Source organism: Rhipicephalus sanguineus, chromosome 11, assembly GCF_013339695.2.
Source record: "Rhipicephalus sanguineus isolate Rsan-2018 chromosome 11, BIME_Rsan_1.4, whole genome shotgun sequence".
Taxonomy (NCBI): Eukaryota; Metazoa; Arthropoda; class Arachnida; order Ixodida; family Ixodidae; genus Rhipicephalus; species Rhipicephalus sanguineus.
The window spans coordinates 117,974,305-117,999,473 of NC_051186.1; positions in this window are offsets into that span (position 1 = coordinate 117,974,305).

A 25,169-nucleotide genomic window follows, 5' to 3' on the forward strand; every position below is an offset into this window, starting at 1 on the left:
AAGCTTGGTAAATATGTTTCAACAATAATTTCGCGCCAGTTGCCTACGCGGAAAACTTATGGCTCACGACTACATTTGTCATACCTTATTTTGAAAGATCCTTGAAGGCTCAAATATATTTTTATATTTCTTCACTTCACCACTTACCCATAACCTCAGAAAGGTAGGCATCAGAGGAGGACTCCACGTGGTATTTTCTGCCCGTGAATGTGTTCGGAATTTGTCTGGACGCGTAAACAATAAAATAAATGGGGCCGAATCCATTTGCTTCATGCAGCACCGCAGGCGTTTTATAAGATAAACGCGCAATGAAGTCTGTTCTATACCCTTGTCATGTGATCAAGCATAAATCGATAGACTGACAGGCGTTTAAATGAATAAATGAATGAACAGTATTACATTTAGCAGTATTACAACTTATTACAACATTTAAAATTACACTGCATATATTGTGAATGCGTTCCCCGCTTTGAAAGCACGGTAGTGCTTGCCGCTCATTCCAGTCTGGCGTGTAACGGTATTTGCTCGTCGGGCGCGGTCATTTTCGGTATTGGCTCAAAAATTCCCCGACGAATATATCTAATTAAACACAGCTTTGGTAATGGATGCATGGATGAATAAAATTATTTTGGTCCCTCGGAACGCGCCGTAGCACTTTGGAGGCCGCACCCACGTCGGAACAGATTTCTAAGGTTCGCATGTGGTTGGGCGTGGCACTTGCGAATGCGTATTCCTGTCTCATTGAAATGGCCAGCAGTGCGGCATGCAAAATTTACGTCTGCAAGGAGACGCTTGAACACATTCTATGCCACTGCCAATCATACCAGGCTCATCAACGTAGTATGGAAGCCAAGCTACGTCACATGGTTTCAAGACCACTGACGGAAAATAAGCTCCTGGGACCTTGGCCTACGGTTCCGCATATGCGCAAGGCCACGAAGGCCCTCTTGTGCTTATTGAGGACCACCGGACTTCACGAGCGCCTGTGAACTAACAGCGCGAGTTCGTGTTGTGTAGTTTCAAGCTAACTGTTCATCCATCCCTTTCTTACTCTTCTTCTTTCTTCTTTTGTATTTCCTTTCTATTATTGCCCCTTCACCCACCCCAAGTGCAGGATAGCCAACCGAGCCAATGCTTGGCTATCCTCCCTGCCTTTCCTCTTCGTTTCTCTCCCACTCTCTCTCGCGATTTGGCCTTCCACATTTCCTTCTACACCTGCATAACATAACACACGCACTTACGCAGCTGTGCTCTGTTGATGCTCTTGCTGATGATGTTGCAGAAATATGACGCATGAAAGCTTTGTTAGTTTGGGCCTTTATACCACACACACTTTGCCTAATTCACACTTTCGGACACCTGGTGCGATTTTACACTTTTGTCACGCAATATTTCATGCTTTAAGGCGCCTCATCGCACTACATGAAATTGGTATAAGGTTTCTTTCCGAAACAGTTTCAAGCACTGGAATGGATGTCTGGTAGAACGCTCACTTGCCACGCGGAGTGCCTGGCTTTGATTCCCACTGCCTCCGATTTTTAACAGTGAAGCTGTTTATGCTAGCCCTAATTTGTGCGGCCTATCAGAAAACCATCATCGTCATTAACAAGTAGGTGCCGCAAAAATTTCGGCAAATACCACTACTCACCACTGCTTCACTATGAGAGAGAGAGAATAAAGCTATAGATGGGAAGAGAGCGAGAAATTGTGAGAAATAATGGCAATAAATGCATAAAACACAGCAAGGCAGAGAAAGATACAGCAAGAGAGAGAAAAAGAAAGAAAGAGACGCACATACAGAGAAAAAAGCAGAGATAAAGAAAGGAAAGAAAAACAAATAAAGATAAAAGAACGAGGAAGAAAAAGAAATAGAAAGAAATTGACACAGAATATGGATAGAGGAAACAAAAAAGAGAGAAGAAAGAAAGAAAAAAATAATGACAAACAAACAAGACCACCCGGCTTCGCTCTTACTTCAGCCTTGGCACAACTCGTGCGAAGCTCCCATACTAGAGAACGGGAAAGGCAACGGCGGCTGCGGGAACAGCCCGAAGCCATGGAAGCCCTACGCCAATGACGACGCCCCTCGGTCTATGAGAGGTGCGAACGCTCGGTTATGGAGTTGGGACATCCGTGTCGTGACTAACGTACGTAAAGTCTAGCAACAACCCAGACGCAACCAGGTTAGACTTCAGAATCCTCCACCTTCGCTCTTTGAAGCCTTCCGCGACTCACTGCAAGCTTCGCCAATCTTTTTATTATCTTTTTTTCATCTATCTCCAGTTTTCATCTATCTCGAAATCGCTCACCGACAACACAGATTTTTCGCGCAGAACCAATGACGGTGACACCGGAATTTTAGCGAAAACAGTTCTTTAAGGCAACTGTCGTCATTCAAATCTGCATTTCTTCCTTGTAGACTCGAGATATGCACCGTGGGGGTGCGATTTAGGCAAGGTATATATGGGTACGAGGACGTTAAAGTCGGAGCCCGTCAGAAATGTATCGTATATCTTTATGACCTTTATTAAAATAGTAATGCAGCATTTCGAAATGCATTTTTAAAGTGAACATTGTCGCCGTTCTTCGGGAACCGCGTCATTTGCAACGCGTAGGCATGCAGAGAAAGCACTGTGCAGCCTTGTATGCGGTGCCTATATTGTTTATAGGTGTCAACCACGCTCGCTTCAGCAAAAGCTAAGCCAACTAACGCAACTAACGCACGTAGCTCTGGCGGAGCGTGTTTTTTTATGCAATTAGGCTCCGGTTAGTCTGCAGCTGCGTTCTCAGCATGTTACTCTTTATCTAGAGATCTAAACAACCATCTCGTCTTTTCTACAAAATTGACTGTTTAATAAAAGTGCCATGGCAGGCACTTGCCTCCCGCGCTCTACGTTGGAGCGGAAAAAAATTGTCCATGCCAAAGATAGGCAGAAAAAGATGTTTCGGTGCCCTTTACTAGCGCTATGAGGGACGAAGCCTAATGGTATGCAGGTAGCCAGTCATGTGTATTGGTTACAATTATTTTCAATGTATATTGGTGGCATCATCACTTGTTTATGCGCTACGATGGTTCGTTGGAATAAACTTCGCAGGTATTCCAAGATATTACCAAACTTCACCGATGAATACGTATTCATTGAGCTGCTTTCCTACACCTCCTCACTAGAAGTGTGCGAATGTTTGAAAATTTCGAATACGAAATCGAATAGCTTGCTATTCGATTGGGTACTCGGATCGAATAGTACATATTCGAAATGCCAATTATTTTTCGAATAGTCTTCGAATAATCAACACCGACGGGAGAACCCCAAAAGAACAAAACTTTGGAACAGCTAAAGGTAATTTTTTTTTCTTTTAATAACTAAATTTACAATGTGCATGTAGCCCAAGCTTTCAGGGGAATACCGACGCTATATTTATTACCAGACGAACGCGAATTTTCTGAAAACTTCACTCTTGCTCTGTTTCCACTATGCTGCACAAGCGCAGCTGCCATCGCATTAGATAGTTCCTGTCTTCATCTAGTAATAACTGCAGGTGGACACTACGACTGCATTCAGCTTCATGAAAAAAAGAAGCAAAAGTTGAGTTTAAGTAACTTACTCATCAGGTTTCAACATTCTTTATATTATTTCGGTGCCGAGGACTGTTCGTGGTGTTCGGTTCAAAATTGTTTAGTCTGTATGTCTGAACTTTATTTAAAAGCAGGCGACTAACTATCATCTTGATTACTCAAGTCACCGCTGTATTCCAACTTACAGTTACAAAATATTTCGAAAGCCCTGGTCATTGCTGTATACGAGCTCACCTAAGTTTTCATAGTTGTGGTGTTTTGAGTAAGTTAATAGAAACCGTAATGCTCTTTGGTGAATGTTTGTGAATATTTGGTTCAAATAAAATGCTGTGCAGTTCGAAGACTTATTATTGCAAAGTAGTGCTTTGTCACTGGCCCTTCGGCCAGTGACAAAGAAGCTTTCTTTCGAAAAATCCGTATGAATTTCCTTGTGGCTTCGTGCTACAAACGGGTGGTTGTTAAATTCGCTTTCTGGAATATTCGAAGAGTATTCGAACCATTTGGAGAGTAGTCGATTAATCTTCGTATTCGATTCGGTGTCATCAACTCTTCGATTTGTATTCGATTCGATTCCAAAATGCTCTATTCGCACACCACTACTCCTGACGCATCTTCTTTATCGCCTTGGCTTCATGCTTTCCAATGAGTGTGTTTGTGCTAGTTGGTATCCTGATACTGCTTTAGCGCACGCTTCAGCGACAAGGGAGGAATAATTGTGATGCACACAAGCGCTTTTGTGTGCCGCAATTTTTGGTCCCTTGTCTCTGAAGTTTCCGCCAAAGTAGTATCAACGCGAGCTTTCGCAAGGAACAAGTTAGCACGCAGCTGGCTTTCGTGAAGAAGACGTCAGCACGCATTTCTTACTAACTGTACGTTTTCTATTTATTCGTGTTGACGTGAAATACTTGGGACTTTCCCATTGATGACACTTATGAGGCCCTCGTCTGTTATTACACATTCATCAAAAACATTGGCAAATATGTTTGAAAGAATATTTTGAGGCCACTTACATAAGCGTAAAGGTAAAACGCGCCACTATTGCATCATACCTATCTTTTAGAGATCCAAGGAGGCTCAACTATGTTGAGATGTTCCTCATCAAATTCAAAGCCCCCATTTGAGATGGACAGCTGAACCAGAGGCCGCTCTATGACATCTAAATGCCACCCCCTGCGACGATACTTGACTACTTTTGATTGAAGGCGTGCTGCGGGAATATCTTGAGGAAAGCGACAACATATCTGATTTGCGCTAGCGGATAGCCCTGCATTCACGTGTGAATTTTCGCGCATAACTTTTGCTATCGCTGTGTGTGCACGAGAACCGCAGTTGCCACATTTTCGCTCAGTGTAAAGCATAAAACTCAGGGGCTGCTCTTCGGCCCTTCTTTTCATACACTGTGCCACAGGCGAATAAACGCATTGTGCCTATTCTTCACCTGATAGTCAACTGTTAATCATCATATATGACCGCTAAAATGAGGGGTGCGCATGTGTGGCGGGGTAGGCTATCTTTAATTTTTTAGGATATTGCGCAGCGACGTGACTTCACTTCATTTTGCTCACCTATTCTCCAAGGAACGTTGCCTATCTTGTGAATCCAGCTCTTGAAATTCAGTTAAGAATATCTCAAATTCGGAGTAATAGTTAGAATTTTTCAAAAGTGACGCATCATCTTTTATTAACGCTATATAATACCTCCATATTGTGACGAGTGGGGGACATTTTTGAGTGAAAGCTGAATTTGGAGAGAGACGAAGAAGAAAGTGCGTGTGTGGTGCGCGCCGGCGCCGCTCGTGAGGAACCGCGAAGAAGAAGATTTTAGAACGCTCGAGCAGCAAGTCGGGCCGAAGGAGTCGGTGCAGCAGTGGCAGAACGAGGGTTCGTGGCGGCTACCGGCCCGTTGCGGCGCTCAACCTGTCACGGGTGGACTGCGGACGGACTCGGGCGAGAAGCTACGCCAGGCGACGACGGTGCTTGCGGTCACGGTCGAGGCCTGCGGGCGAGTGGGCGGTTACGCGGAGCGCCGAGCCAGGAAAGCTGAGCAGTGCTGGGCCGGACTACCGGTGTTCTCGGACGGGGCCGAGCACGGGTCTGGCCATCTACCACGCAGCGAAGAGGCCTTCCCAACGACTGCCGTGGTGGTTCACCAACCCCGCGGCGTCACACCCTATGAGACACGGCGACACGTCGGACCATCTCGACGACAGCGACGTGTGAGTGTGTCACGTCGAGTGGTGCGCGGACTAGACGCGAGGTGTCAGGGCCGCGAGAACCGTGCAGCGCAGGCACTAGAACGCTAGAGACGGTTGTACCGGCCGAGATTTTGAGCTGATGTATTTAGTTAGACCATTTATGTATTTATGTCAATGTGTATAAACGTCCTGTATTTGTCTGTGACCCATTCCTTGTCGATTGAGCGCATGGGCCCACACTAACATCCCACAATATCAACAACTGTGATTTATGTGTTTATGCCTGCATTTATGTCCGCTGCAGTGCGAAGGCATTCGCCAATGATAACCAATTTGTCCGTTCCTGTAAGGGCGGATTGAAATTTATCCACGAATTTATCGGTTTCGTTGCTCCATCTAAGTCGCTGTCGTCCTCGACTACTTTTTCCATGTCTTGGTAACAATACCATTGCTCTAAGAGACCAGCCGGTGTCAGTCGGAAGCGTTACGTGGCTTGCCCACGTGGGCTTGCCAACGTATTATTCATAGGTGGCCTGTCCACGTATGTGGGTCATTCCACGCCAAACGTCCCAGACATTGCGCTCGACCCTCTCCAATTGTATTGTGGACGTTCATATCAGTGCACTATTTGCACTGTGAAAGTATTTTGTGGAAAAAAAATTTTTCTTGTCTGTTACGGTGGTTTGAATTTAGCCGTTGTGGGTGAAACATAGGTTGCGAAAAAATATTCTAAAAAATACAATACTTTACGGAACGCCTTAAATATCTGCTGTTTACTTGAAAAGGAATGGCACTATCTTATTCTCACCCAATGACGACCACTACTTTGTCTCACGTTGTGCTTTGTGGTGAAGCAATGCTTCAATTCTGCGCCCATTTTGAATATTTTTTTAAAAATTCTACGAATATTACAAACAAAATAGGACTATATCACATGGCTGGATAGTTGGCAGTAATCGTGTCAAAAAAGGATTGAAGTCGATGACCAAGTAGTTTCGAAGTGGAAGGGGCGCAAACATTGAAAAATGTGTGAAATGCTCCACGTTCAGGCACATGTAGAGTGGTGATGCAGTCCACGTAAAAATGCACGCTTGGTCTCGTTGGGAAGAGTAAACAAAGGAGATTTATTTGTGAAAGTTTCATTGGAGTGTTTTTTGTTTTTGGCGACAAACGAAAATTTATGTTGAGCGTTCGCGGCGTGCTTGGGCGCGGGCCCGTAAGTTCGCTTCACTGCGCCGCGCTGTTCCTTGGGACAACGGAAGTATGCAGCGCCCACGCGGGTGGCACGATCGTGTGCTGCTGTGAGTTTTCACCTTTCGACACGCATTCTTCGGCTTTCCGCAGTGCCGCCGACGAGGTGTCAGGGAAAACGAGTGATGGTTCGTTTAAAATATATTATTATATAATAAAAGTGGCTAACAGGCACCGGGAATACACTTATAATTCCTTTTTATGGGCAGCTAGCTTGAAAGTGACTCACGCCATTCGTGCCTCGGAGCCGAATGGTGCTACGTATTCTTACGCTCGGATCTTCGACAGAGGTGAACTTTGCTCCGGTGATCGCGTCGCCGAGCGAGCACGCGGCACTTCAAGGTTCGTCTTTCGACAGCATCCCTGGGCAGCGCGTAAGATAAACATTGCGAATGGTGAGTATACTGCTATCGTGTCATATTTTAGACGGAGAGCCTGTACAACAGAAACCGAAAGCGATAAATATACAAAAGGACGAAGCCGCCTTAAAGGCGGCTTTGTCCTTTTAAATGTCTATCGCCTTCGCTTAGTAATCGCAAGGCGATTACTAAGATGAAAGCATCGCATGCAGCGTCTTGTTGACCTCTCAGCAAGGTTTGAGTCTACAATCTCAGTCAAAGGTACGCGCACGTTTCACCTTTTCGTGCCATCATCACTGACCACTCTTAATGCCGGGCTCACCTCCTGCTCAGCAACACAGGCATTTCAAGTGGCGAAGACCATACGTCGGCAACGGAAGTAAGAACTGCAACCTCCGCAGAGATCGAAAACGCAACCCAAGCTCTTCGCCTGTCGTACGTGTGCATGCAGTGACGTGGCAATGAAATCGTGCTCTGCTCCGACTACTAACCGGCAGCCTTTAGTGCCCTTCCGAAACATTCTGCCAGCCATATACACCGTTTGCACGTTTTCAGCAACGTGAAAACTCACAGCAGCACACGATCGTGCCACCCGCGTGGGCGCTGCATACTTCCGTTGCCCCAAGGAACAGTGGCGGCGCAGTGAAGCTGACTTACGGGCCCGCGCCCAAGCACGCCGCGAACGCTCAACATAAATTTTTGTTTCTCGCCAAAAACAAAAAACACTCCGATGAAACCTTCACAAATAAATCTCCTTTGTTTACTCTTCCCAACGAGACCAAGCATGCATTTTTACTTGGACTGCATCACCGCTCTACATGTGCCTGAACATGGAGCATTTCACACATTTTTCAATGTTTGCGCCCCATCCACTTCGAAACTACTCGGTCATCGACTTCAATACTTTTTTGACATGCTTACTGCCAACTATCCAGCCATGTGATATAGTCATGTTTTGTCTGTAATATTTGTAGAATTTTTAAAAAATAATCAAAATGGGCGCAGAATTGCAGCATTGCTTCACCACAAAGCACATCGCGAGACAAAGTAGTGGTCGTCAATGGGCGATAATAAGATAGTGCCATTCCTTTTCAAGTAAACAGCAGATATTTAAGGCGTTCCGTAAAGTATTGTATTTTTTAGAGTATTTTTTCGCAACCTATGTTTCACCCACTACGGCAAAATTCAAATCACTGTAACAGACAAGAAAATTTTTTTTCCCAAAAAATACTTTCCGAGGGCAAATAGTGCACTGATATGAGCGTCCACAATTTTTTACAATACAATTGGAGAGGGTCGACCGCAATGTTTGGGACGTTTGGCGTCGAATGACCCATGTATAATATCTAAGCATGTTTTATTTTCGCATGCAAGTCTGGTAGTGACCAGACAGGTCCGCATGAAAGAAGAGTTCGTGAGCGAATACAAGCTGTGTTATAGCCATCGTATTTTAATGAAGAATCTGTAATTTTTAAAGGGAAAAGCATGTATGCAGGAACCCTGTGTAAAGTTGGCGGAAATGAATCAAGAAATTATTGATGAACATGCAAATTGTTTATAAGACGGGCTGCTGGGGGTTGATTTCTTTATTTCAATCATCGGCATGTAATTCTTTCATCCGAGATTTGTATACAATGAAGGTATCTGCTTTACAACGTTCTGTTCAACATTCGCCCGATGTGCTTGTGAGGCAGCGGCTTCACTCGGAACCAATTGTGCATGTATAGAATACCTGCATTACATTACGGCTGTACTCTCATAATGATTTTGGAGGTTTTGCGCCAGAAAACTATGATATGACTATGAGATATTACGCAGTGGAGGGCTGCGGAAATTTTGACTACCTTGGGTTTATAACGCGAACCAAAATCTAAGTACACGGGCTTCTATAGCATTTTGCCGGAATCGAAGGCATGTTGCTCGCATCGGTTCTCTGCGACAGCATCATGCCTAACCGCTCTCTGCCAATGGCGGTTACGGCCGGAGGCATTTCGTTCGTGACTATGACCCATCAGGCCCGTCGACTACATGGTTTAGGATAAAATTTGTTACAGCCTGAGGAAATGTCAGCGTTTACGTTCGAGCGCGCACGTCATTTTCACAAGAATTTCATAAAGAACATGCCTTGCCGCATTGGTGGGGGTTCTATCACGCTAGACTTTGTGTTAGAGACATAGTAATAAGCAAGGAATACTTAAGAGTTCATTATAAAACTAATATGGAATATTACGGCACAGTAGCCAAGATTCGGCAACACTAACCGGCAGGTAATGAATATTAGCTAATGATAGCCAGCATTCACAGACACTAGCCTAAATTCGTACATCCACGCCAAATCTAGCTCACAGCCCTTTGGTTGTGTCGGCATGTGGATGTGCCACTAGGCGTCAGCGTGCGTTCATCCTCTTCAAATGGTGCTATATCTGCCAAACGCCATTAGACACATTGCAAGCTCTGATACAATTATGTACAATAAACGATCAACTATACTCCTCTGAATAAACGATTTACTTTCGAGTTCTTCCGATTCCTAGACGGAGGGATCATCCATGTTTTCTAGCTTTTGTAGATAGGTAGCTGCTTATGTACGTAAATGAATAAGTTTTGTGTATGTTTCAGATTTTTGTAAGTTTTGTGCATGTTTTGTGTATGTTTTTTTAGGGCGGAGGGGTAGCGGGTGGGGACGCTATGACGATGACTTCTGGGTTCTCCTAGATACTAACGCTCGTTTTATACTGATTGTCCAGACTATGAATGGTTTCCACCAAGGTGCAATGAGTCTCCATTCTACTTTGGACAGACCAAAAACGACGAGTACCATTTCCTTGATCTGAAACAGGTCACTGTCAAGGATCATGTTTTTTTAGCAATACGAACCGATATCTATCAAGTGCTTCGTAAAGGGAACTCGAATCGTAAAGAACACTAAAATATTATAAAGAGAGGCATCGCGTCGGCTGTGTTGGGTGCTGCTCTTCACATGCTCATTGCGAACCTCACGGCGCGTGCATTTATTTAAGGTTTCTTGTCTTTCAACTTTGACATTCCGAGTTCTGTCATTTGCATGTCTTAGAAAAACCGACAGCTAGAAAGCCTTCATCGCTGGGAGACCCGCGGCCCAAAGATCAGCAAGAAAATCCACTTGGTCATCCTTTGTCTGCACTAAACCCGGCTTGGTTCGAAAAATAATCAATCACGATGTGTCATCAACGTACTGTTTTCAGCATAGTGTAGAGTTGGCAATGTATGCGCCTAGGTAGACAGAGCGTTCTCTCGCTTGTGAGGCGAAAATAACACGTGTCTCCAGTAATTTTCTGAAATATGTACCATACGCAACAGGCGTGGTATGCGTAGTTTCACGTTCATGCATCAAGGAATAGATAGGCCAAACGGGGAGCTTCGAAACGTGTGACTACGAACGCATGAGTGTTCTCTTTCAAGTTCTTTCTTTTCAAGGGACCACCTATTGTAGATCGTCCGGATGTGTGCCCGATGTCAAGAATACAGCTGTAAAATAGAATTATGTTGATCAGCGTAAATGAGAAATCACTGACGCATTTTACCTAATATTCAGCGACAAATTTATTAGTCAGCCATTACTCAGAACTTCGGTACATTAATATGACTATCTAGTTCTTCAGAGCCCGATTGAATTAATAAATCCGGACCTGACGCAGGACCACCCGATCATCTGGGCACCGGGACATGCAAAGCTTCAAGTCAATGAGAGTGGATGGAGCTCGTGTTTATAACAACCGAGTGGCCGGCCACTCTCACAAAACCATTTCTTACGTTGACGCATCCTTGATGACCAACAGTATGAGAGATGAAGCTCTAATCCATGATGACCTTGTCCATCCTAATGGCACTCCTAATACTGGCGCCAAATAGAAACACATAATTATCCGCAACCTAATTTCAAACATGCCATTGACCCACACTGTACATCGATCACTGTCCATGGTACAAAGACCCGTCAACTCACGCCCATATTACGTGGTATTGCCAAAAGAGCTCACCCGAAATTAGCACACATCCATTAGCCCACCAAATTCCCGGACGGGAACACAGGGAGACTTCTCTCACCACGGAGATTAATGAGATGGGACAAGCGCTTTTTGGTCGATCAAGCCAGTGGAGTACAAACTTAGGGGCCCCGCAACCCACATGCTACACGTCCATTTATTTTAAAATAAATTATATGAACACTCCAGGCGTATTCTTGTATGCACGCCATCGCTGTCGAAATCTCGGCCAGGTTGCGTAAAAAGTCAAGAGCGGGAAGGTCACCCGCACGTCGTATAATCTAAACTCAAACCAGTATACGTTCAACTCAGGTAAACAGAATCATCTTTTATATCTAGCTATTTTGGAACACGACAAAGCTTTAACGTGGATGCATTTGAAAATCTACGATTACCTTAAAAATACAATATGAATGCAACATATATTCAACATCAGGCAGTTTTTAAAACATACCAAAATGTTTGCTTCCTTCACAAGAAGTTCACTTTCCCTCGTCGAAGGAGCTTGCGTGCATACATTCTAGAGCGTGAGCTGTGTGATTCAGAGAGCGGCGCGTGCAATCAGCATGTGACCTTTTTCAAGATGATTCAGAAACGTTTAGGTAAAGTTATGTCCTTCTATAGAAACGCGTACCTCTGTCCAAATAGACTGAAGTGGATAGCGTAATCTGGGAATCTGTATAAAAAAAAGCCATAGTTCTTTTGTCCAGGCTATTTTTTCCTCTCTGATGATGAAACATTCCCACTCACAACATTTTATATGCTTATATAATTCTCAGGCAGATGAAAAAAATATATGCACGGGCTGGGGTCGTCAGAGTAAGTGCGAAATGAAGCCTTAATGCGCCTTTAATTTAGCAACTAATATACATGCTTGAAGCGTGTGTTATATTCGCGAACGTCATTGTACAGAGAGAGAGAAACAAACATAGAGAAGACACTGTCATAGGACCGTGCAGCCGAATGCACTGTTGCAGGCGAAGCGGCCGATGGAGGAACAAGAGAAATTTCCGCTTCACGGCCACTCATCTTGAATTTTTCGATGAGGCGCACCGGGCTTCAGCCGATCTTTTTTATTACTATTTTCCACCCACGTACTCATCGTTGAAATGATCTTCTGTGGAAGTCACCTCTCGTAGGTGTAGGAGGAAACGTTTCCTTCTTCTGGTGCAACGTCTGTCTTCTCTCTGAGGTTCAAATTCTGTGGCATGAGTCAGGAAGGGCTTTTTTTACGTTTTTAAAAACACTCAATATTACAAGAGCATTTTACAAGCCATGATAGAACATCCACCATGCGCGAACTGAAAGTACGGCAAGCGGATGGAAGACATTGTGCAAACTGAAGATCTAGTAATGGTAGGGCAGCCATGTGTAGGGTAGCCAACAGAGCCGAAGCTTGGTCAACCTCCCTTTCTTTCCTCTTCGTTTCTCTCTCTCTGTCCAGTAATTCGCTGCAACGGAAACGAAACAAGTCAATACAATCGATATTTCGTTAATACAAGGTGCGTTCATTTTTTCAACGCACTAAGACACACTACTGCAGTTTCTGTAACAAGTACAATGAGACGGTGTAGTCTGACAAATGTAAATCACAAGCACGTGTCAGTTTGACGAGAACTAGAATGAGAAAAGTGCTTGAGTGACGGGATAAGAAGGACGCGCAACTATATTTTAGGTACATCGCATGTAGCATAAGTTTCTTAATAATATTTACTTGTGGAAACTCTGGTGCTAGTGCTGAAGAGGGGTGGAATGCAGGGGGGCGCAGTGACACGTCCACCATGAGGGTGATGGGAAATGCAGGCTTCGGATATGCTTCCAGTATTCCTCGGATAAATTTCGCTCTTGAAATCTGCGCCAACTTTTTTACAATGCTTTAAGCACAGTGATAGGAATTTTTTCCCTATTATAATTAAACGCACTGTCTACCGCTCGGAAAAAGTTTTCTGATTCTGGTGGAAATGAGGAGATCGTTCTTCACATCGGTGGCAACGAGCATGTTTTTGCCCCATAAAAAAGGAATTATATATTTATTTGATGCTGGAAATCGTGAAAGAATGACCGCTAGCGTCACCCAACAGCGATGTGGTCAATATACTGGTAGGACAAGAAATCCTCGCATGTAGACTCATTTTGCTTAAAAACAAACATGTATAACTTGAAATTGTATTTTACGCACTTGAGGCAGCTTTCGGTTCCTTGAGAAAGTAATTTTTTCTCTCACGCATCCAAAAAGGCACCTGGTGGCGCCGCTTGCGGCGCTGTTTTCGATTTCGTCTGCTTCAACTCATACGCTGTTATGCCAGGGCTCCCAACCAAAACTTCCTTGCTTCGACAAGGCATTCAAGCTGGTAAAACGTCTGACGCAACCAGCGTCAACACCCGCTGATGCAACGAGGCGGGAGTATTACGCAATCCCCGGTAACTCCGGCGATTCGTCTGACGCAACCAACGTCAACACCAGCTGATGCAACGAGGCGGGAGCCTTACGTAATAGGGAACCCAAGCTCAAGTTTGCGGCGCGACGACAGCGCCGCGCCAGCCGCGCTGCGGCTCTGTCGGAAAGCTCTGAATCTTAGGCGCGGCCGACTCAGCCACTTACACGGTAGCGGTAGCGCACGTGCGCACGCGTTCTTCTCTCGGTGCGGGTAATTGGGGGGCCGTCAGCTGGGTACGTTGAACCTAGAGGCTTGTTGTGCAAAGCTGCGCATTTCCGCGATGGCAGAAGCGACCCCGCGGAAGCGCAAGCGTGGTCCGAAGTATTGCGGTTTAGTGGCCAGCCAAAACAGTGTAGACAACACCAAGGCACACGATTCACGTGTTAAACTGTATCGCTTCGCGGGCGTGTCGCACGAGAAATAAAGGCGGCAAGCGTGGATAGCTGACAGCGCTGTCTCGCCTTCTATTTTGGCTGTCTGAGTTCATCGCTTTCGTTCGTTCCGACTACCTGAATCGGTAAGTAACGCGGCGCATGCACGCAGCGACTACAGTAATGATTACTCGCTGTCTTCTCGCATTGTTAAAGTCCTGTTACGGTTGTAGGTGAAGCAACTTTGTGTTTTGATTCCCCGTGCTCGTGAGACCTACCCGTCGTTGTTGAACGTTCACATTCGCGTTATACCTTTAGCGTTGAGCGGTTGGTTGAATTCAACTGAACTCGGCACATTGTTAGAAGTTCGGCGCCTGCATTTCACGCGTCGGGAAGGCTGCTTTATCACGCCGGAACGGACATCTGTGCATTTTTAGCAAGCTTTGACATCGTTCTGCAGGTTTTCTTTGCTTTTGCCACTTTATTAGGGTGATATATATTTAAGCCGCTAAATATAACTGGCACCTAATACATGCTTTGCAGTCGCAACCTTGAAGCAACCACCTTCTGACTTTGTGCGATTTTCTAGCCGCGTTCACGCAACAGGTTTTATACGCCTGTCAAGTCGATATCATAAAAAGAGACTGCAGGCATGACGCGAGAGCCGAAAAAACGAGGCGAGCAGTTCATCTTGCTTCACAGTGGTTGAAGCTCAGCTAGCTGCCTCGCGTCTTAATCGGCGGGTGATTCTCAAGCGGCACGGAGGACTTGATTCTTACCTTCTCAGGAAGCAGTGCCATGGCCGTATAATCTTTTTTTCGCACGCCGCAAACGTTTGTTCACGAAAGTACACGGCTGCTACTCTAGGCATGCCACATCAAAACAACAATCATATGATTCGTAGTCCACGCCGCAGAACATCGATAGCGTGTACGGCTTCATTTCGGAGTGCATGTGGACCATTATTCATCTTTAACATGACAGAATGAGACTTACCTCGAGGTGTACGTCCTACACGGTGTAATCACGACTTGGGAAATGCATTTCGCTTTGAGTCGGGCGTCGTTGTCGTCGATCGTCTGCTCTTCACCGTTAACGTGATTGACGAGCCTTTCTCATTTTATCAAGTTCGCTTTTCGGTAGTGCCAGTCAAGCTTGAAAATCCTTTTGAAGCCGCACTGCAAGCGGTACATTGTGAGGCGCCGCAAGTGCACCGCGAGAGCTCTGCACGTGCACAGAAGCGAGCAGCAACGCGGTGCAGAGAAGAGAAAACGCGCGCTGGCTTACATCCCAGTTTCTCTTTTTCTGCCAGAGATGGCGCTGCCTGTCAAGAGCAGCAGCGCCGCTAAGCGTTGCTTGGGAAGCCTATCCCCGGCAACTCCGGCGCTGCGTCTGACGCAACCGAAGGAAATCTCTCCCGCGACGTGCTGCAAGCCTTCTCATCCGCGGATCCGGTTCGAGCCCGCGACCAACGGCGGTTCCTGATTGGAGGCTTCGCGCTCCTGGCTGATGCAAGCGATCGCCCAGGGCTATAAAACAACCAAGCTGCGCGGAGAGAGAGAGACAGCGAACGAAGGAATCCCGGGTCGTCGTCGCACCGCTGTGCGAGCCCAATAAGCTGTCGGCCCCAACGCCGAATATGTAAAGCCTCTGTATATATGTATATAAATTTGCCTTAACTCACCGTCGCCTTGATCGCTCCGTCTATCAGCTCTACGCAGAAGCAGTCGCAAGCTGAGACACCCGTTTCCCAACAGGGATGGCAGCTGCGGTATCGGCCGGCGCCAGCTACCTCGATGCGGTGAGTGCCTGATGTTTTCTCTTCCGTTCACCAGACTTCTCTAGCACAGGTTATCGTAGTTTAGAGAAGCTTGTGCGAAGCATTGTAGTGAGCTTTGATTGTTTCGAGCCAAGTCGGAGCGCTTTGAAACCAAAGTTAATGCGGAGGGTGTAACACGGCAGGTTGAGAATTGCTTGCGTGTCTTTCTAGTAGACTTATAGGGGATACGGCAAGTGCATGTTAACGAGGGCAAATAGCAAGAGGCTAGTGTGAACGATGGAGCACCTTAAAGTGAAGGAACTCATCGAAAATTGTGAAGAACTTGGCCTTACTCTCGGCCGTGCGAAGCGAAAGCAAGCGATCCTTGAGATCATGCAGAAGGAGGGAGTAACGGCTGAGGAAGTCGATGAGGCCTGGGCGGATATCAAAGAACGCCGCGAGGAGGCCGAAAGACGAGAACTTCGTGAGCGTGAGGACGCCGAAAGACGAGAACTTCGTGAGCGTGAGGAGGCGGAAAGGCGAGAACGCCGCGAGCGCGAGGAAGACGGAAGGCAAGAGTGCCTCGGGATGAAAAGAATAGAACTGGCACTCCGTCAGTGTTCGCAAGCGCCTAGCGTAGCTTCTGCGACGGTTCAGGCTAGTGGACATAGAATTCGGGACCAACTGACACCGTTCGTAGTAGGCGAGGACATGGCGAAGTATCTCGTAAAGTTCGAACACGTCTGCGATAGAAATGGCATCGAGCGGTCTCTTTGGGCACAGAACCTGTTAGCTCTGCTTCCCGGAGAAGTATCCGACGTGATAACGTGTTTGTCGAGGGAGGCGTTTGAGAGCTATGACGAGGTTAAGAAGGCTCTGTTGAGAAGATATAAATTATAAAGCAAAAAGGGGGAATGAGTCACACGTTGACTTTGCGTTTCGTCTTAAAGCCGATTTAATTGAACGGATCAAGGGCGAAGAGTTCTATGACGATCGCGATAAAGTGGTAGAGTGCATAGCATTGGAGCAATTCTACCACTGTATCGAGGATGATGTCAAGCATTGGCTGCAGGATAAGCTTGGAGAAGTACAGCTAAACAAGGCAGCAGAGTTAGCTGAAGAGTGCTACACTCGTAGAAACTTGCACAGTAGGGCCGTGCGTGTTGAAAAAGCTGAGGCAAAGGAGGGCTTTTCAAAAAAAACCTCATGACCGGAAACCTGCTCCGCACCGTAATTTCAGAAAAGACCCATCTTTTACGAAGGACACTGTGAGGGAAGGGCAAACGGAAGCGCAGAAGTCGAGTGAGCTTCCCAAAGAGCGCACTAATACTACACGGGCGTTTGACTCACGGAAGCCGCTAATCTGTTACAATTGCAAAAAAGAAGGGCACATCGCGGTAAATTGTAAACAAAAGGTTGCTTTCGCAACTATTCGTGAATCAGAAAAGAACATGCGGTTGTTAGAACCGTATATTCAGGAGATTAGCGTCAATGGGAAAACGTACCGAGCACTTCGAGACTCAGCGGCAACTATGGACGTTGTCCATCCTTCATTAGTGTCTCCGAACGACTTGACAGGAGAATGCGCATGAATCAGGCAGGTCGCTGAGGAGCAGGGCACTTGCTTACCGATCGCTACGGTGATCATTGAAGACTCTTTCGGTAAGCTTCACACCGAAGCGGCTGTGTCTGCTGCTCTCCCAGATTGTTTTCCTTATCTTTTTTCGAACAACTCGGAGAAGCTTCTCAGAGAGCAGGGTAAATCGTTCTTTCCCAGCGTTGTGTACATGGCCCTCACGCGATCGCAAGCGCGGAAGCATTCACAGGAACTTGATCTCGGTCCATGTAGTACACCACCACCGGCAAAAGCGGCCGAGCTGCGTGACCTTGGTAGCGAGTCGAGCGAGCCTTGGACAGAAAACTCTCGGGGTGGGTTACTCCAGCCGCCTGAAGCTGAAGCGGGTAGCGTCGTCTCCGTCGGCGGAGAAACCGAAGTGGCGCCGTTGGGCGAGGCGGGCAATACGCTCAAGCCTGTAGCTGAAAGTTGGTGTGAGCTGTCGAGGGTTGATCGAGCGACGCTCATTCGAGAGCAGCGTGAAGGCATCTCGATAAAAGCGCTAATGGAAAACGTAAAATTGGGAGTAAAGAAAAAGAATGTTTCTTTTTATGAGAAATCTGGGCTATTGTATCGTAGCTACACAGATGTACAAGGTCGCAGGTATGAGCAACTCTTGATACCGCAAAAGTATCGTCGCCAGCTATTGGAACTTGCGCACGAAAACGCGTGGGAAGGGCATCTCGGCTTGAAGAAGACCAATGCTAGGATTCCCCTTGAGTTTTACTGGCCGAAATGCTGGAAAGATGCCAAAGACTTTGTGCGCTCTTGCGACACTTGTCAGAGGGTGGGGAAATCCACGGACAAGTGGAAGGCGCCCATGAAGCTTGTGCCAGTTATAACAGAACCTTTTCGGCGACTAGTTATCGACATAGTTGGGCCATTGCCGGAGTCAAGGCAAGGTTGTCGGTACATCCTGACTGCCCTCTGTGTGGCAACCAAATTTCCAGAAGCGGTACCTCTTAGGGAGCTCAATTCTCCTCACGTCGTGGATGCTCTGCTCTCGATATTCGCGCGTGTCGGATTTCCTTCTGAAATTCAATGCGACAATGGCAGCGTCTTCACCAGTTGCCTTACCTCTACCTTTTTGGATAAATGTGGAATCAAGGTGGTGCACAGTTCGATCCATCACCCACAATCTAATCCGGTAGAGCGTATGCATTCAGTTCTGAAACGTATACTGAGAGTTCTTTGTTATGAGCACGAATGCGACTGGGAAGCATGTATTCCTCCCGCTATGTTTGCTTTGAGGTCTGCTCCTCATGAGAGCACTGGCTTTCGCCCCGCAGAGCTTGTATATGGCCGGAGCTTAAGAACGCCTTTGCGAATGCTACGCGAATCCTGGGAGAGATATGATGAGGACCCGAATGTAGTTGCTTATAGCTTAAGAGTATACGTTGTTGGGCTAGTTGCTTATGTTCTCGACCTCCTTCAGAGGCTCGGAAAAGCAAAAGATCTTGTGGAGAGCCACATGAAGGCAGCGCAAGTAATGTCGAAAGAATATTACGACAAATCAGCAAAAAAACGTACCTTCGAAGTGGGAAGTCAGGTAATGTTGCTGCGGCCTTCCAAGAAGAACAAGCTGGAGGTTCATTGGGAGGGGCCCGTTAAAGTAATATCGAAGCTTTCCGATACCAACTACGAAGTGAAATTAGGAAAGCGGTCTAACAAAATTTATCACAGCAACTTGATGAAACCGTACGTTCAACGTCAGGCGGTCGTAAATCTGCTTTTGAATGCTTCAGAGGAGGAAGGAGCAGAAATTCTGACTTCTAGCGATGTAAGCGAAAGGGGTTCAGAGGTGATGGAACAGTTGAACCTGGAGCCAAGGTTAAGTCAAGTGCAGAAGGAGGACTTGAGAAGGATTGTTTCTGAGTTTAAAGATGTGTTTTCCAGCCGTCCCGGAAAAACGACGGTTATTAAGCACGACATTGAGCTGACATGTGAGGAAACAATCCGTAGTAAGCCATATCGATGTTCCCCCGTGCAGAAGCAGATCATGAAAGAGGAAATCGATAGAATGCTTGAGTTGGGAGTCATAATACCGGGTGAGAGTGACTATACCTCTCCTCTAATATTGGTTCAAGTGCCGGGAAAGGATCCTAGGCCATGCATCGATTATCGGCGCCTTAACGCCATACCTCGAGACCAGACCTATCCGATACCAAATCTAGAGGAAAGGGTGGAAACAGTGTCAAACTACATTTCCACGCTAGACCTCGTGCGAGGTTATTGGCAGGTCCCTCTTTGCGAGCGTGCTAGCCGCTACGCCGCGTTCGTCTCTCCATTCGGGACGTATCGTCCACTTATGCGGAGCTTTGGACTGAAAAATGCGCCTTATTGCTTTTCGGGTCTAATGGACCGCGTTCTTAATGGCCTGTCCGAGTTCGCACTGCCATATCTCGACGATGCTGCCGTCTTCTCGAACAGCTGGGACGAACATGTACGAGTCGTGCTGAACAAGTTGAAAGAAGCGGGTCTTACAGCGAAACCTGCTAAATGTCATTTAGGATGCGGCGAGGTGTCTTACCTGTACACGTTGTGGGGCGTGGCCGGCGTAGACCTTGAGAGATTAAGGTAGCCGCCGTCGTGAACTATCCACGACCAACCACCAAGTCTGAGATAAGGGATTTCTTAGGGCAAGCGGGGTACTATCAGCATTATGTGCAGAACTACTCTACCATTGCCAGCCCTCTAACTGACGCACTTCGAAAGTCGGAGCCAGCTAAAGTGACATGGGGCTCGGAGAAAGAGAATGAGTTTTGCAAGCTTAAACAAGCCTTAAGCGAAAAACCCGTTCTCATGGCACCCGACTTTTCCAAGGGCTTTATCATTCAGTGCGACGCGAGTGATCGCGGAATGGAAGCTATATTGTGCCAGGAAGATGACACTGGTCACGAAAGACCAGTTTTGTATTTAAGCCGAAAACTGAGCTGCAGGGAAGAGGCGTATAGTACCTCTGAAAAGGAATGTGCCTGCCTCGTGTGGGCCGTTCAAAAGCTGGCCTGTTACGTCTCCGGTTTCATGTTTGTGGTCGAAACGGACCACTGTCCTTTAACCTGGTTGAATAACATGTCGTCAAAAAGGGGCCGGTTATTAAGGTGGAGTATGATACTCCAACAGCACAACTTGAACGTTCGTTCAAGACGCACTAAGTCGCGCGTTCTAATCAGTGCCGTCTTCGGCTATCCTTTCGGTTTTTTCGCTGGCAAATTGGGGCAAAATTTTGTCCTCATTGCGGCATCAGCTGAGCGCTCCCGTCCTGAGTGATCTCAAGGGGCCAACATTATTTTGAATTTTGTGTCATTGCGTTTGTTACACGTGTAATATTTTGAGTTCTGCTTGTAAGAGTTTTGTGTCTCACATGTGCCTCTTGATATAGAGGGAACAAAATTTCGACAGAAACGTAGCTAGGAATATATTATTCTATTTAGGTCTGGTGTTCTGTCGGGCGACCGAGGGCACTTGCTTGTGTAGTGTGTTGTCTGTTGTCAGACCGTTGTTGACAAGTTGCAGAACGATCAACAAGTGCTGCTACCAAAGATCGTCAGAAGAGACGAGCCAAGCAAGTCGACACATCTTTGCGACAAGCCACTGGAGCCGGGATCCGGCCTGGCGACTGGGATCTGTTCACGGAACGAAGCGTGGAGCCAAATGTCCCCATGGCCCTGGAGGTGAACCTGGATGGACCAGGCGAACGAGCGCGCCCGGCATCCTAGCCACGTGGAAGCAGCTCGTCATTCCGGCGCATTTTCTGGCGGCGGGGGTGCTGTTATGCCAGGGCTCCCAACCAAAACTCCTTGCTTCGACAAGGCATTCAAGCTGGTAAAACGTCTGACGCAACCAGCGTCAACACCCGCTGATGCAACGAGGTGGGAGTATACGCAATCCCCGGTAGCTCCGGCGATTCGTCTGACGCAACCAACGTCAACACCAAGCTGATGCAACGAGGCGGGAGCCTTACGCAATCCCGGCAACTCCGGCGCTGCGCTGCGATGACAATCTTAAGTCATCGCGGCCAATCCCTTTGAATATCCGCGCATGTGGGATGACGTTCTACGAAGTGTCGTTGCAGTGATACATCGAGAGCTGACACTTCGAGCCATGAAGGAGCGTCTCGAGCTGCTTCTTTGGTGCTTCCGTCAACAGGACTCCGCATACCTTCGCAAGTAAGCGATTTCATGTACAATAGTAACAATTTAGCTTTTAACCGCAGCCACTCTCCCGCCTATTCAGAAACGCTCTTTAGTTTGACTTGCCACAGGGCAACGCGCTGAACGCTGCCCCAGGGCACCGCGTTTGAAACGCGTTTGTGCTGCTTGAAAGCGGTGTCTAAGTTCAAGCGCTTCTGAATACGGGGGTAAACGTCCATACTGCGTGAGCTCATCTCAGCTAACTCATACTTTGCATTGCTAGGTCTGGAACGGAAGAATTTTCAACAACTATAACGCCGGCCTTTCTCCGCTGCACTTGGTGATAGGACTCTGTTATTGCGTTGCATTGCCTTCGTGATTGGTGCACCGATCACAGAGGCAATGCAATGGACGATGTTATTTGATGAATTCCTAATGTGACGTGATGTAATAGGACAACATAGTGACGCCAGAGAATTTGGCGATGTGTGATGTCATGTTGATGTTCTATTCTTGCGAAAAACTGCTAACGTTGTGTTGTTCTCATAAATGTTTTTCAGTGTTGTAGTGCTGGCTGCATTCTCATGGCTGTGGGTTATGTGAGCATTACGTTTTGCTTCCCATTTCGTGGTGCCTGTTCGTAGCTGTGTTCAGAGAGTCGAAAGCACTCAATCTAAATTTGTGGTTTTGAAGCGCCGTGAGAAAGGGGGACGAGCAAGTAACAGAAGCAGCTGTAACAGAAGCAGCTGCTCAGTTTTTAACGAAATGGAATACCCTTCTACATGGATGCATGTGCACTTCAGGCAGAGAATGACGGGCCTGCTGTATCTCAGCAGTTAAGAAAATGGGTTCAAGAGTTTATAATCGTACTGCTCAGTGTAATTAACGCAATAAGTCACACAAGATGCTGTCGTTAAATAGGAACTGTAGTTGCACGAAGTATTATGCATAGTGCCTCTACCCCGAACAAAGCTACCCTTTGGGCTTTGTGGATTGTATCCGGTATGAGCAATGTAGCTTTCAGTCTACGAGTACTCGCTATACACAAAGGGTGCAGGAGAACACAGCGGAACTTGGGCGGGCACAATGTATACCTAAGAGCATGAAGACACCATGCACATAAGATTGGATAATTGTAGCTTACATTGCAGTCCAGTGCTAAGCCAAGGTGACAAAAAATAAAAAGGCTGATGCGTCAAGCACCACCGTAAATCGAAAATAAGTCAATTCACTCTGTTTTAAAACAGGATTTCCATTCTTGCTGCAAGACAAGTACAATTTTTATTTCCATTTTCAACGTACTTGTGACTTTCATGCACAGGTGGCGTCGCGCTTGCCTTGACCGAAAGACGCTTGGCTAAAACCAAAAACGCGCGTTGCGCTCCGGTAACGTTGAGCGTTCGAGCGGAACGGGGAACGGACCGCAGAATCGGTCAGCTAAAAGCGACTAATGTCGAACAGCGACTGTTATATCGCCGTTATCTATTTCGTTACCAGGGCGTCGCCTTTGTCTCTGTCTGAATCATGTATGCGTCCTGCATACATGATATAAGTAGTTGCAGTCGAAGAAGGATGATTCCTGCTGCTTCACGACGCCGAAGGTCCGCTTAAACGAGTGTGGCGCTGGCATGAATGGCTCGCACGCCAACGATCCCGCCGTAAAAGACTAAACCACAAAGTCTGTCATCAGGAAATCCTTTCATCTAGGCAAACCATGCTTAGCTTTTGGAGTTCAATTCTCTGTTTCAGTAATTAACTTTTCTGCAATTACCATAAGAAGCGTATCGGTTTCTCTCTAGACTTCACGAAGCTGTTCTGGGAGCGCGTGTGGTAGCTCGATGTAAAAAACACACGTACAGTACATAGAGGTGCGAGTCCCGTGTTGATATCACGGTTGTGGTCTCGGAATACCGGGCAAGCAGTACGAGGTCAGGAAATATATAGGCAGCAACGCTCCTCCGGAAGAGCCATTAGCGATAAACGAAAAAACGCAACCTATGAGTACTCGTTCGCGCTTGAGACAGCCTACTGCGTCGCTTACGTGGACTTGTATTACCGACAAGTTTTGTCACGTGGCAGCAGGGGAGGCATAAACGGATATTAAAGACGACAACATTGTTCGTAGAGGCTAGATACGCTAGCCTGCGGCAAAAGTGGCGGCCGATGGCGTCATCAAGACACAATCCAGCGTGTAAGACACTCTAACTTCCGGCAGATATTTTAATGGTAATTTCAATTCTTCCGCACGGTTACTTACACGCAGATACAACGAAGGCCACGTGATAAAGAGACCTTCCACGTAGAGGCACAACGGCACCACGCTGTCGCAGAAGAACGTTTCGCGTGTAAGCGGAACAGAGCTACGAAAACAGCAAAACTCCGAAAGCTAAACATTGTTTGCCTACATTAAATGAAGTGGCGAGGATAGAAGTAATGCATGTCGTGTTTGCCCATGCGCGTGAGCTATCCGCGCTGGCGCAGCTCCGTTAGCTCCTTGGCGTTGTTGCGCCTGTCGAGGCGCGCCCTTGGCGTCATGAAAACCCTGCAACCATCTCTTTTCTGTCGCAACTTCTCTTGCTTTACTCTGGGTGCCGCTGCTAGAGCACACAACAACACAGTGCACCATCGTGCCAGCACCGTTCGTACGAGAGGTGCTGCCGCGCGCGTTTCCCTTAGCACCGGCTCGACTGGCTATGCAACAGAATGGCCGCTCACATCGCCAAAGCAGTTCGTATAAGCTCCCTATACTATACATGCCTATGCTATGCTTCAGTCCCTCCCCTTTTCCTTCTCTTCACCCTCAGATCACTCCTTCTAACCCTCAATTCACTTTTCCCCTTGCTCTTCTGCATATACTTGACTATGCTTTAAATGGCTATGCTTTACATGGTTTTGCCTGGTTATGCAAAAGCAACCACATCAGATGGCATCAGATAGATGACATGAGAGGAAAGTATGGGCCCCTTAGTGTGCTGCACTTAAAATCTTTAAGTTATGCGTCCTTCGGGACGAGCACAGCACATGATTAGGCGCTATCTTGTCGTGAAATTATGTCAGCAGCTGTGGGGAGAATTCTGCACAACGCTAGGCATTCGTAAACCATTAACTAGAATCTGGAGTGTCGTCAGGAGATCGCACATGCCAGCTCAGCAATAGTACGCTTTTATTTCGCTCTTTCTGCACGAAGGTATGTCCGCGATGCAAACTGCGAAATACTGTTGTAGGCTTCTTTGTCGATCTTCGAGTCCAGGGCCAAGCAGTTTCCCTTCGGCTGGCAGACGTCCTCCGTAAACATCGGTGGAAGCCATCATTGTTTCTTTTACTTTGGAAGAACTATCATAATCTGTCACTGAATCGAACAATAAATTTAGCCCTGTCTTGAACAAGTAAGCTTTCAATCCATAGCGCACCATTCCCACTACTCTCGTATTCGACTACTTCAACGTC